General features: G+C 43.0%; 1 long non-coding RNA gene across 1 annotated transcript; it reads left to right on the top strand.

Moving 5' to 3' along the window:
• Window positions 1-654: 654 nt before the first annotated feature.
• LOC134055840 (uncharacterized) lies at window positions 655-13,739 on the top strand. Its single transcript, XR_009934111.1, has 3 exons — window positions 655-1,401; window positions 4,363-7,971; window positions 10,932-13,739. It is a non-coding gene; the product is annotated as an uncharacterized LOC134055840 (long non-coding RNA).
• Window positions 13,740-14,229: the final 490 nt, after the last annotated feature.

Here is a 14,229-nt window from a genome sequence, read left to right as displayed (position 1 = left end):
GGGGGGAAATGGGGTCCTGGAAGGGTAAAGGAGATCGTGATGGGGGAAATGGGGTCCTGGAAGGGTAAAGGAGATCCTGAGGGGGGAAATGGAGTCCTGGAAGGGGAAATCGGGTTCTGAAATGGGCAAAAGGCCGCTGGCAGGGTCACTCAGGGTCCCCAAAGGCCCCAGGCCCATCCTGGAAGGGTCCCAGTGTCCCCAAGGGCGCCCCTGCTGTCCCCAACGTCCCCCAGAGTTGCCAGCCTCTGTTCCATCCCAGTCTCTCCCAGTACTTCCCAGTCGCGCCCATCCCACACCACTCCCGTTTCTTTATTCCGTCCATTTTTACCTTTTCCCGCTTTCCCGCCTCAGGCCCGGCCGCTCCCGTTGCCACAGCAACCACACGGGCCCATCCCCATGGCAACGCCGCTCCCGCCCCTTCCTGCGTCGCCATTGGTTGTTTAACACTCTCCTCGAGCGCTGATTGGCTGAGAGCAGCAGGGGGAGGGAATTAAAAAAAAACCGGAAGCGCTCCCCCGCCCATCACCGCGCGTTCCCGTGGTAGCGGAAGTCCCGCCCATCCCGCGCTGCCGTTGGCTGCTGCGCCCCGGCACGGGAGCGCTGATTGGTTGGTGATAGAGGGGGCGGGACTAAAGGCGGAACTGTCCCCAAGGGCTCCCGGAAGGGGTCCCGAATGTCCCCAAAGTTCCCATGGGGTCCCCCAAAGGGTCCTTGGTGTCCCCAAAATGTCCCCTGTGATAAGAAACAGAAGTCCCTTTTTGTTCACTGTCCGTATAAGGTTAAGAACAATGTAAATAAGTAACCGCAGCTATGCTTAAAGAAATGGTTTACGTAAGTGAAACTAGTTATAAGGAACAAATAGTGTTGCAATCAGTACTTATAAGGTTGCGTAAGAACTTTTTGCAGCCCAAGTCAAGAAGAAGACACTGAGGAAGACTCGCGAGGGCCTTCATCAACGACCACCAGAAGGTAGAAAACGAACCCCTATCAACTGCCGGAGCACGCGCGATAAGCACCAAGAGGATGACTCAAGAAGAAGAGCGGGTGCTTAAAAAGAGAACTGAAAACCGCGGTCGGCGCGGCAGTTGGTGGAGCGGTGACTCCCCTGTCGCCCAGCGCTGCATTTTGCTTTTCTTTCCAATAAATTGCTATTTTAATTGGCTAAAATGGCCCGTTGTGCTCATTGATAACAATTTGGTGCCGTGACTCGGATCGGTGATAGGGGTGATTTTCTACCCGTGAGGGGGGCGCCCCACCATTTTGGTGGCCCTCGGGGTTAGGAGGTCGCCCTACTCCCGACCGACGAACCTAAAATTAAGGAAAGGAAAGCAAAGGGAATTGAGGGCCCAGGGAACCCCTTAAAAGCTTTGTGCACAAGGTCCGGACGAAGACGCAGGACGCGTAAGTAACGGGATCCGTTCAGGCGGGGTCGGGATCCCGGAGTACGGTGACTCGATGTGTGTGTGAGAGGGGAGCTGGCAGCCGGACTCCCCAAGCGAGTGTGGACCCTTAGTAGTGCGGGTCTAGACCCGCGAGGGCTTGGGCCACGAACCAGGGCAAGCGAAAGTTGACTGTGTGACAGAAGGCACTCCGGAAGAATGGGACAGGGGCAGGGGAAGAACAAGCCACCTGTGAATATCAAACTCCCACCCATACCTAGAGATAGTCCCCTGGGGTTTTTATTGAACAACTGGGAACATTTTCCAGATACCCAAGGGAAAAACAAGGCTAAAATGATACATTACTGTGTAGAAGTTTGGGGCAGGAAAGAGATTTCAAAAAATGTATTTTGGCCTATATTTGGATCATCAGAGGATTGGGTAAAACAGAAATTAAACATCTGGGTGAATACCAAGACCCCCTTTTGTGAAGAAGAAAGTGATTATGCAAAAGTTTGAGTGGGAAGACCCAGATACGGAGAGAAAGCAGCAGCTTAAGTGGACTGTATTGCCTCAAGGGTTTACAGAATCCCCTAATTTGTTTGGGCAAGCATTAAAACAGACTCTAGAGGATTATGAAGTAAACCCCGGGGTAACCTTAATACAATATGTAGATGATTTATTGTTAGCAGGGGAAAAAGAGGAAGATGTGAGAAAGGAGAGTATAAAACTTTTAAATTTCCTAGGGCTGAAAGGCTTAAAAGTTTCAAAAACCAAACTTCAATTTGTAGAAGAGGAAGTAAAATATTTGGGACATTATTTAAGAAAAGGGGAAAAGAAAATAGATCCTGAGAGGATTCAGGCCATTCTACTACTGCCAATACCAAAAAAATAAACGACAAATTCGGCAAATATTGGGCCTCACAGGATATTGTAGACAATGGATTGAAAATTATAGTGGGAAAGCCAGATTTTTATATCAAAAATTAACACAAACTGGACTGTTAAAATGGACTGAAGAAGATACCGAAAAATTAGAGATACTAAAGGACAGTCTGGTCCATGCTCCAGTTTTAAGTCTTCCCGATTTGAAAAGGCAATTTTTCCTATTTGTGAATATAGAAGAAGGGGTTGCCTTTGGGGTACTTACACAGGATTGGGCAGGGAAAAAGAAACCAGTAGCATATTTGTCCAAAATTTTGGATCCCGTGAGTAGGGGCTGGCCCAAATGTTTACAAACATTAGCTGGATGTGCATTATTGGTGGAAGAGGCTAGGAAAATTACCTTTAACGGCAACTTAAAGGTATTATCTCCCCATAATATTCGAGGCATAATGCAACAAAAAGCAGAAAAGTGGATATCGGATACTAGACTTTTGAAATATGAAGGAATATTACTGGAAGCACCAGGATTTACCTTAGAAACTACCAGCCTACAAAATCCAGCTGCTTTCCTATATGGAGAGCCGGACCAGAAGCCCCTGATTCATGATTGTTTAGCAACAATAGAAGAACAGACTAAAATTAGACCTGATTTAGAAGAGGAGAAACTACCAGAAGGGGAAAAATTATTTGTGGACGGAGAAAGGAAATCAGGATATGCTATAATAGGGGGAGCAGACTTACGGGTAATTGAATCTGGAGCGTTGGATAAATCTTGGTCAGCTCAGGCATGTGAATTATACGCAATACTTCGGGCTTTGATACTTTTGAAGAGAAAAGAAGGGACAATTTATACTGACTCTAAATATGGGTTTGGAGTAGTGCATACCTTTGGAAAACTATGGGAAGAAAGGGGACTAATAAATTCCCAGGGAAAAGGATTAATTCATCAGAAACTTATAGTAAAAGTACTACAGGCACTCAGAGGACCAAAGAAAATCGCTGTAGTACATTTGAAGGGACACCAATCAGGAATGGACTTTAAAAGTAGAGGGAATAATGCTGCCGATCAGGAAGCAAAGCGAGTAGCAATAAAAGAGATGACTTTGAAGGAAAAGCCACAGATTAAGGAAACACTCGGGAATGAGATAGTTGAAGTGGAGTTGGTATTTACTAATGAAGAAAAAGAGAAATTAAAAAAAAAATAGGAATAAAGGAAAAAGAGGGGAGATGGGTGATGGAAGATGGGCGAGAAGTATTACCTAAGGCAGTGGCCCAACGAATGCTGTATAGACTACACCAAGGGACACACACACGACCAGGAACACACTGGGGGGCCCAAGGATTAGTTGATCATTTTGCAACCAAATTTATGAGCATTGGAGTACAGAATTTGGCTAAACACATTACCAAAAACTGTCCCACCTGCCTTCGAGTCAATCGTAGCAACCTAAGAAAACTACTTCCAGGGGGACGACCGGTGTCAAAAAGGCCATTTGCAAATTTACAAATAAATTTTACAGAACTACCCAAAGTAGGAAGAACCAGATATCTTCTGGTAATAGTGGACCACTTAACACATTATGTAGAAGCATTCCCAACAACCAGGGAAACTGCCAAAACAGTTGTGAAGATTTTGCTGGAAGAAATAGTGCCCAGATATGGGGTACCTGAAACCATCGACTCAGATAAGGGTCCACATTTTACATCCAAAATAACACAGGAATTGGCTGAAGTGTTAGGAATTAGATGGGAGCAACATACACCTTACCATCCTCAAAGTTCAGGAAGGGTAGAAAGAATGAATGGGGAAATAAAGAAGCAATTAACAAAATTGGTATTAGAAACCAAATTGTCATGGGTGAAATGTATTCCGCTGGCCCTATTAAATATTCGAACTCAGCCACGGGCTGATATCAGATTGTCACCTTTTGAAATGTTATATGGAATGCCATACAATTTAGAAAAGGTACAAAATAATCCTAACATTGATGATCAACATTTAAACAAGTACCTTACTGTATTAATGAAATACAGAAAACAATTGTGAGAGAAAGGAATATGGGCCCAAAGACCACCTTTAGATCTTATGTTACACCAGGTGCAGCCGGGAGATTGGGTCCTGGTCCGGAGCTGGAAAGAGAACCCGTTAACCCCGAAGTGGGAGAGACCGTATTTAGTACTACTCACCACTGATACGGCAGTACGAACAGCAGAGAAAGGATGGACTCATGCTAGTCGAATAAAAGGACCCATAAATCCATCAGAATTCTCCAAAAACAAGGATCCTCAGTGGAATATCAAAGGAACACCTGGAGATTTGAAGTTTACTTTAACAAGGACTTTATCCTAAATGGACGCTGGGGACATTTGGGTAGGGGATAATTGAGTGTTGCAGAAAGAACTGATTGGAACTTCAGAACCACCTGGATATTGTGAATATTTAGAAAAACTTACCCAACAACCCTACTATCGAGAAATAAGATTAATAAATAAAGATAAGTTATATAATGGGGAAGAAAATGTTGATCACAATAATATAAGAATAGTTTGTAGTTGGTTAGATTGTAATTGTTATCCATTTATATGTTTTTGTTGTAAAATCTGTAAAGAGTTGTGGTGGGTTCATTGCCGAAGAGGGCGGGCTCCTAGAAGTGTGTGTCAACCCTGTTGGGGGGAACAGCGCGAGCTGACTGCCCTGGCCCTAAGTCAGAAAGTAGCAGCTCGAGAGCTTAAAGTGGGATCCCCATCCTGGTGGCAAATATTTTCTAAAGGTATAAACCCCGAACTTTGTTGTTATCACTCTAACGAGCCTGTGGGACCGTATAACACGGATATTGTGAAGGCGGAGTGCCGAAAACAAGTAAAAGGATTGAGGTGTGACACCCCACCAGTAAAGGACAAAAATTGGCATGCCACAAGAAGAAAGTGGAGGAGGGGAGCAAGCTCTACCCCTGAAGAACATCCTTGCTGCCGTGAAGATGGGTTACCCCGCAGCTAGCCGCAATCTAGTTGGCGGGCGAGGCAGAAGGGTGAACAGTGGGGAAAAAGAGCCTCCCAATTTAGTTACCACTAAGGTACTCACCCACGTGTGAACCCCAGGCCGAAAAGGGGGTAACAAGGGAAATAAGACAAAAAGAATTTACAAACAACAAATTAGTTTCAGCCATAAGCAACCCACAACTCTAAAGGTATGTGTAATGGGAATATTTTTAGGATTTATTATAAAACCAATAGCAGCTGACCATGAACCTTTTAAGTGGACCTTAAGTAGATGGGAAAGTCATGATACAAAGCATGAGCTCCAGTCTGTCATCTCCTCTGAAGCCCCAAGTTTTACAGCAGGAGTTTGTAATTTAACTAAAGTACAGCACTGTGGTCCCCTAAATCATACAAGCTTTTATATGTGCCCTGCCTCAAATCCCGGGAGGTCCTATTGTAATTATCCGGGAGAATATTATTGTGGATATTGGGGTTGTAAGACCATTGCATTTGGATAGAAACCGGGAGCTGGGCCTGACAAATTTCTTAAAGTAAAGTTGGAGTCCTAAAGGTTGTAAAACCCCATGGTCATGGGATTCTGGCTGGTGTAATTCCCCCAGTTGTCGAGGAAATTGTACATTTATATTTTTAAATGCTTCTCAACCAGAAGACGCAGGATGGCTGATAGGCCGGACGTGGGGAATTAGGCACTGGAAAGATGGGCGTGATTTCGGAAATTTGATCCAGATAAAAAAGGAACCTATACCATATGATTTGGAGCCGATAGGGCCAAATCCAGTTATAGGGGGTGAGAGTACAGAAAATCAGACTAAAATCTTAGTTCCAGGGAAAAATGAGACAGAAAATGAGACAGAAGTTGAAATTGAAAACTATCAATCCTTTAGAGGATACAATGCGCTGTAGAAAACATTACAAGCTACCGTCACGGTATTAAACCATACGTACCCGAATTTGACAGAGGGGTGCTGGCTATGTTATATGATGAGACCTCCCCTATATGAGGCCTTGGGCTCCACAGCAAAATCTAAACGAATCAATGGAACAAACCCCAGGGAATGTTTATGGAAAAAAGGAAGAGAGGACACCCCCGGATTATCACTGACTCAAGTGATAGGGAAGGGAAGGTGCGTAGGAAATGTACCCCCAGAAAAAGACCATCTCTGTCAAGTAAGAATGTCTATTCATGACATCCGGAAACCTGCTCAATAGCTTATTCCTGCAGCAAATGCTAAATGGATCTGCAACAATTTAGGAATTACTCCCTGTTTAAGCATCCAACACTTTAATGAAACATCAGAATACTGTGTTCAGGTTCTTATTATCCCTCGTATATCATATCACACGAGGGACTACGTACCGAAACACCAAATTACCCCTGAACATCACCTAGCAAAAAGGAAACCCTTTACAGCACTTACAGTAGCAGTATTATTAAGTGTTGGGGGAGTTGGGATTGGTACTGGAGCAGCTTCATTAATACAACAACAGCAAAAGATGAGAGCTTTAAGGGTATCAGTAGATGAAGACTTGAACAGAATGGAAAAGGCAATTGATGGCTTAGTAAAATCATTAAGGTCTTTATCTGAAGTAGTGCTGCAGAATCGCAGAAAGTTAGACTTATTATTATTGCAACAAGGAGGATTATGTGTGGCTTTAAGGGAAGAATGTTGCACATATGCAGACCATACCGGCATAGTTATAGACACCATGGCTGAACTTCGAAAGCAGCTGGAACAACGGAAGAAGGAACGAGAGACTCAGCAAAGTTGGTATGAGTCATGGTTTAATCATTCTCCCTGGTTAACTACCTTGTTGTCTACCATAGCAAGACCCTTGATATTGTTTATTTTGACCCTGACGTTTGGAGCATGTATTTTTAATAAGCTCATTAACATAGTTAAGGGAAGATTGGAAGCCGCTCATTTAATGCTAATTAGAGCTAAATATGAACCCCTGTCTGGAATAGAGACAGAAAAGCATTTGGAACTTAGTAGAAGGGAATTAGCTAGATTTAATGAACAAAAAGAGTAAAAAGGAAAAGGGGGGATTGTGATAAGAAACAGAAGTCCCTTTTTGTTCACTGTCCGTATAAGGTTAAGAACAATGTAAATCAGTAACTGCAGCTGTGTTTAAAGACGTAAGTGAAACTAGTTATAAAGAACAAATAGTGTTGCAATCAATACTTATAAGGTTGCGTAAGAACTTTTTGCAGCCCAAGTCAAGAAGAAGACACTGAGGAAGACTCGCGAGGGCCTTCATCAACGACCACCAGAAGGTAGAAAACGAACCCCTATCAACTGCCGGAGCACGCGCGATAAGCACCAAGAGGATGACTCAAGAAGAAGAGCGGGTGCTTCAAAAGAGAACTGAAAACCGTGGTCGGCGCGGCAGTTGGTGGAGCGGTGACTCCCCTGTCGCCCAGCGCTGCATTTTGCTTTTCTTTCCAATAAATTGCTATTTTAATTGGCTAAAATGGCCCGTTGTGCTCATTGATAACAATTTGGTGCCGTGACTCGGATCGGTGATAGGGGTGATTTTCTACCCGTGAGGGGGGCGCCCCACCATTTTGGTGGCCCTCGGGGTTAGGAGGTCGCCCTACTCCCGACCGACGAACCTAAAATTAAGGAAAGGAAAGCAAAGGGAATTGAGGGCCCAGGGAACCCCTTAAAAGCTTTGTGCACAAGGTCCGGACGAAGACGCAGGACGCGTAAGTAACGGGATCCGTTCAGGCGGGGTCGGGATCCCGGAGTACGGTGACTCGATGTGTGTGTGAGAGGGGAGCTGGCAGCCGGACTCCCCAAGCGAGTGTGGACCCTTAGTAGTGCGGGTCTAGACCCGCGAGGGCTTGGGCCACGAACCAGGGCAAGCGAAAGTTGACTGTGTGACAGAAGGCACTCCGGAAGAATGGGACAGGGGCAGGGGAAGAACAAGCCACCTGTGAATATCAAACTCCCACCCATACCTAGAGATAGTCCCCTGGGGTTTTTATTGAACAACTGGGAACATTTTCCAGATACCCAAGGGAAAAACAAGGCTAAAATGATACATTACTGTGTAGAAGTTTGGGGCGGGAAAGAGATTTCAAAAAATGTATTTTGGCCTATATTTGGATCATCAGAGGATTGGGTAAAACAGAAATTAAACATCTGGGTGAATACCAAGACCCCCTTTTGTGAAGAAGAAAGTGATTATGCAAAAGTTTGAGTGGGAAGACCCAGATACGGAGAGAAAGCAGCAGCTTAAGTGGACTGTATTGCCTCAAGGGTTTACAGAATCCCCTAATTTGTTTGGGCAAGCATTAAAACAGACTCTAGAGGATTATGAAGTAAACCCCGGGGTAACCTTAATACAATATGTAGATGATTTATTGTTAGCAGGGGAAAAAGAGGAAGATGTGAGAAAGGAGAGTATAAAACTTTTAAATTTCCTAGGGCTGAAAGGCTTAAAAGTTTCAAAAACCAAACTTCAATTTGTAGAAGAGGAAGTAAAATATTTGGGACATTATTTAAGAAAAGGGGAAAAGAAAATAGATCCTGAGAGGATTCAGGCCATTCTACTACTGCCAATACCAAAAAAATAAACGACAAATTCGGCAAATATTGGGCCTCACAGGATATTGTAGACAATGGATTGAAAATTATAGTGGGAAAGCCAGATTTTTATATCAAAAATTAACACAAACTGGACTGTTAAAATGGACTGAAGAAGATACCGAAAAATTAGAGATACTAAAGGACAGTCTGGTCCATGCTCCAGTTTTAAGTCTTCCCGATTTGAAAAGGCAATTTTTCCTATTTGTGAATATAGAAGAAGGGGTTGCCTTTGGGGTACTTACACAGGATTGGGCAGGGAAAAAGAAACCAGTAGCATATTTGTCCAAAATTTTGGATCCCGTGAGTAGGGGCTGGCCCAAATGTTTACAAACATTAGCTGGATGTGCATTATTGGTGGAAGAGGCTAGGAAAATTACCTTTAACGGCAACTTAAAGGTATTATCTCCCCATAATATTCGAGGCATAATGCAACAAAAAGCAGAAAAGTGGATATCGGATGCTAGACTTTTGAAATATGAAGGAATATTACTGGAAGCACCAGGATTTACCTTAGAAACTACCAGCCTACAAAATCCAGCTGCTTTCCTATATGGAGAGCCGAACCAGAAGCCCCTGATTCATGATTGTTTAGCAACAATAGAAGAACAGACTAAAATTAGACCTGATTTAGAAGAGGAGAAACTACCAGAAGAAGAAAAATTATTTGTGGACGGAGAAAGGAAATCAGGATATGCTATAATAGGGGGAGCAGACTTACGGGTAATTGAATCTGGAGCGTTGGATAAATCTTGGTCAGCTCAGGCATGTGAATTATACGCAATACTTCGGGCTTTGATACTTTTGAAGAGAAAAGAAGGGACAATTTATACCGACTCTAAATATGGGTTTGGAGTAGTGCATACCTTTGGAAAACTATGGGAAGAAAGGGGACTAATAAATTCCCAGGGAAAAGGATTAATTCATCAGAAACTTATAGTAAAAGTACTACAGGCACTCAGAGGACCAAAGAAAATCGCTGTAGTACATTTGAAGGGACACCAATCAGGAATGGACTTTAAAAGTAGAGGGAATAATGCTGCCGATCAGGAAGCAAAGCGAGTAGCAATAAAAGAGATGACTTTGAAGGAAAAGCCACAGATTAAGGAAACACTCGGGAATGAGATAGTTGAAGTGGAGTTGGTATTTACTAATGAAGAAAAAGAGAAATTAAAAAAAAATGGGAATAAAGGAAAAAGAGGGGAGATGGGTGATGGAAGATGGGCGAGAAGTATTACCTAAGGCAGTGGCCCAACGAATGCTGTATAGACTACACCAAGGGACACACACACGACCAGGAACACACTGGGGGGCCCAAGGATTAGTTGATCATTTTGCAACCAAATTTATGAGCATTGGAGTACAGAATTTGGCTAAACACATTACCAAAAACTGTCCCACCTGCCTTCGAGTCAATCGTAGCAACCTAAGAAAACTACTTCCAGGGGGACGACCGGTGTCAAAAAGGCCATTTGCAAATTTACAAATAAATTTTACAGAACTACCCAAAGTAGGAAGAACCAGATATCTTCTGGTAATAGTGGACCACTTAACACATTATGTAGAAGCATTCCCAACAACCAGGGAAACTGCCAAAACAGTTGTGAAGATTTTGCTGGAAGAAATAGTGCCCAGATATGGGGTACCTGAAACCATCGACTCAGATAAGGGTCCACATTTTACATCCAAAATAACACAGGAATTGGCTGAAGTGTTAGGAATTAGATGGGAGCAACATACACCTTACCATCCTCAAAGTTCAGGAAGGGTAGAAAGAATGAATGGGGAAATAAAGAAGCAATTAACAAAATTGGTATTGGAAACCAAATTGTCATGGGTGAAATGTATTCCGCTGGCCCTATTAAATATTCGGACTCAGCCACGGGCTGATATCGGATTGTCACCTTTTGAAATGTTATATGGAATGCCATACAATTTAGAAAAGGTACAAAATAATCCTAACATTGATGATCAACATTTAAACAAGTACCTTACTGTATTAATGAAATACAGAAAACAATTGTGAGAGAAAGGAATATGGGCCCAAAGACCACCTTTAGATCTTATGTTACACCAGGTGCAGCCGGGAGATTGGGTCCTGGTCCGGAGCTGGAAAGAGAACCCGTTAACCCCGAAGTGGGAGAGACCGTATTTAGTACTACTCACCACTGATACGGCAGTACGAACAGCAGAGAAAGGATGGACTCATGCTAGTCGAATAAAAGGACCCATAAATCCATCAGAATTCTCCAAAAACAAGGATCCTCAGTGGAATATCAAAGGAACACCTGGAGATTTGAAGTTTACTTTAACAAGGACTTTATCCTAAATGGACGCTGGGGACATTTGGGTAGGGGATAATTGAGTGTTGCAGAAAGAACTGATTGGAACTTCAGAACCACCTGGATATTGTGAATATTTAGAAAAACTTACCCAACAACCCTACTATCGAGAAATAAGATTAATAAATAAAGATAAGTTATATAATGGGGAAGAAAATGTTGATCACAATAATATAAGAATAGTTTGTAGTTGGTTAGATTGTAATTGTTATCCATTTATATGTTTTTGTTGTAAAATCTGTAAAGAGTTGTGGTGGGTTCATTGCCGAAGAGGGCGGGCTCCTAGAAGTGTGTGTCAACCCTGTTGGGGGGAACAGCGCGAGCTGACTGCCCTGGCCCTAAGTCAGAAAGTAGCAGCTCGAGAGCTTAAAGTGGGATCCCCATCCTGGTGGCAAATATTTTCTAAAGGTATAAACCCCGAACTTTGTTGTTATCACTCTAACGAGCCTGTGGGACCGTATAACACGGATATTGTGAAGGCGGAGTGCCGAAAACAAGTAAAAGGATTGAGGTGTGACACCCCACCAGTAAAGGACAAAAATTGGCATGCCACAAGAAGAAAGTGGAGGAGGGGAGCAAGCTCTACCCCTGAAGAACATCCTTGCTGCCGTGAAGATGGGTTACCCCGCAGCTAGCCGCAATCTAGTTGGGGGGCGAGGCAGAAGGGTGAACAGTGGGGAAAAAGAGCCTCCCAATTTAGTTACCACTAAGGTACTCACCCACGTGTGAACCCCAGGCCGAAAAGAGGGTAACAAGGGAAATAAAACAAAAAGAATTTACAAACAACAAATTAGTTTCGGCCATAAGCAACCCACAACTCTAAAGGTATGTGTAATGGGAATATTTTTAGGATTTATTATAAAACCAATAGCAGCTGACCATGAACCTTTTAAGTGGACCTTAAGTAGATGGGAAAGTCATGATACAAAGCATGAGCTCCAGTCTGTCATCTCCTCTGAAGCCCCAAGTTTTACAGCAGGAGTTTGTAATTTAACTAAAGTACAACATTGTGGTCCCTTAAATCATACAAGCTTTTATATGTGCCCTGCCTCAAATCCCGGGAGGTCCTATTGTAATTATCCGGGAGAATATTATTGTGGATATTGGGGTTGTAAGACCATTGCATTTGGATAGAAACCGGGAGCTGGGCCTGACAAATTTCTTAAAGTAAAGTTGGAGTCCTAAAGGTTGTAAAACCCCATGGTCATGGGATTCTGGCTGGTGTAATTCCCCCAGTTGTCGAGGAAATTGTACATTTATATTTTTAAATGCTTCTCAACCAGAAGACGCAGGATGGCTGATAGGCCGGACGTGGGGAATTAGGCACTGGAAAGATGGGCGTGATTTCGGAAATTTGATCCAGATAAAAAAGGAACCTATACCATATGATTTGGAGCCGATAGGGCCAAATCCAGTTATAGGGGGTGAGAGTACAGAAAATCAGACTAAAATCTTAGTTCCAGGGAAAAATGAGACAGAAAATGAGACAGAAGTTGAAATTGAAAACTATCAATCCTTTAGAGGATACAATGCGCTGTGGAAAACATTACAAGCTACCGTCACGGTATTAAACCATACGTACCCGAATTTGACAGAGGGGTGCTGGCTATGTTATATGATGAGACCTCCCCTATATGAGGCCTTGGGCTCCACAGCAAAATCTAAACGAATCAATGGAACAAACCCCAGGGAATGTTTATGGAAAAAAGGAAGAGAGGACACCCCCGGATTATCACTGACTCAAGTGATAGGGAAGGGAAGGTGCGTAGGAAATGTACCCCCAGAAAAAGACCATCTCTGTCAAGTAAGAATGTCTATTCATGATATCCGGAAACCTGCTCAATAGCTTATTCCTGCAGCAAATGCTAAATGGATCTGCAACAATTTAGGAATTACTCCCTGTTTAAGCATCCAACACTTTAATGAAACATCAGAATACTGTGTTCAGGTTCTTATTATCCCTCGTATATCATATCACACGAGGGACTACGTACCGAAACACCAAATTACCCCTGAACATCACCTAGCAAAAAGGAAACCCTTTACAGCACTTACAGTAGCAGTATTATTAAGTGTTGGGGGAGTTGGGATTGGTACTGGAGCAGCTTCATTAATACAACAACAGCAAGGGATGAGAGCTTTAAGGGTATCAGTAGATGAAGACTTGAACAGAATGGAAAAGGCAATTGATGGCTTAGTAAAATCATTAAGGTCTTTATCTGAAGTAGTGCTGCAGAATCGCAGAAAGTTAGACTTATTATTATTGCAACAAGGAGGATTATGTGTGGCTTTAAGGGAAGAATGTTGCACATATGCAGACCATACCGGCATAGTTATAGACACCATGGCTGAACTTCGAAAGCAGCTGGAACAACGGAAGAAGGAACGAGAGACTCAGCAAAGTTGGTATGAGTCATGGTTTAATCATTCTCCCTGGTTAACTACCTTGTTGTCTACCATAGCAAGACCCTTGATATTGTTTATTTTGACCCTGACGTTTGGAGCATGTATTTTTAATAAGCTCATTAACATAGTTAAGGGAAGATTGGAAGCCGCTCATTTAATGCTAATTAGAGCTAAATATGAACCCCTGTCTGGAATAAAGACAGAAAAGCATTTGGAACTTAGTAGAAGGGAATTAGCTAGATTTAATGAACAAAAAGAGTAAAAAGGAAAAGGGGGGATTGTGATAAGAAACAGAAGTCCCTTTTTGTTCACTGTCCGTATAAGGTTAAGAACAATGTAAATCAGTAACTGCAGCTGTGTTTAAAGACGTAAGTGAAACTAGTTATAAAGAACAAATAGTGTTGCAATCAATACTTATAAGGTTGCGTAAGAACTTTTTGCAGCCCAAGTCAAGAAGAAGACACTGAGGAAGACTCGCGAGGGCCTTCATCAACGACCACCAGAAGGTAGAAAACGAACCCCTATCAACTGCCGGAGCACGCGCGATAAGCACCAAGAGGATGACTCAAGAAGAAGAGCGGGTGCTTAAAAAGAGAACTGAAAACCGCGGTCGGCGCGGCAGTTGGT

Source organism: Cinclus cinclus, chromosome 35, assembly GCF_963662255.1.
Source record: "Cinclus cinclus chromosome 35, bCinCin1.1, whole genome shotgun sequence".
Taxonomy (NCBI): domain Eukaryota; kingdom Metazoa; phylum Chordata; class Aves; order Passeriformes; family Cinclidae; genus Cinclus; species Cinclus cinclus.
Note: the sequence above shows the minus strand (reverse complement) of the source record. Positions and strands in the feature narration are given on the sequence as shown.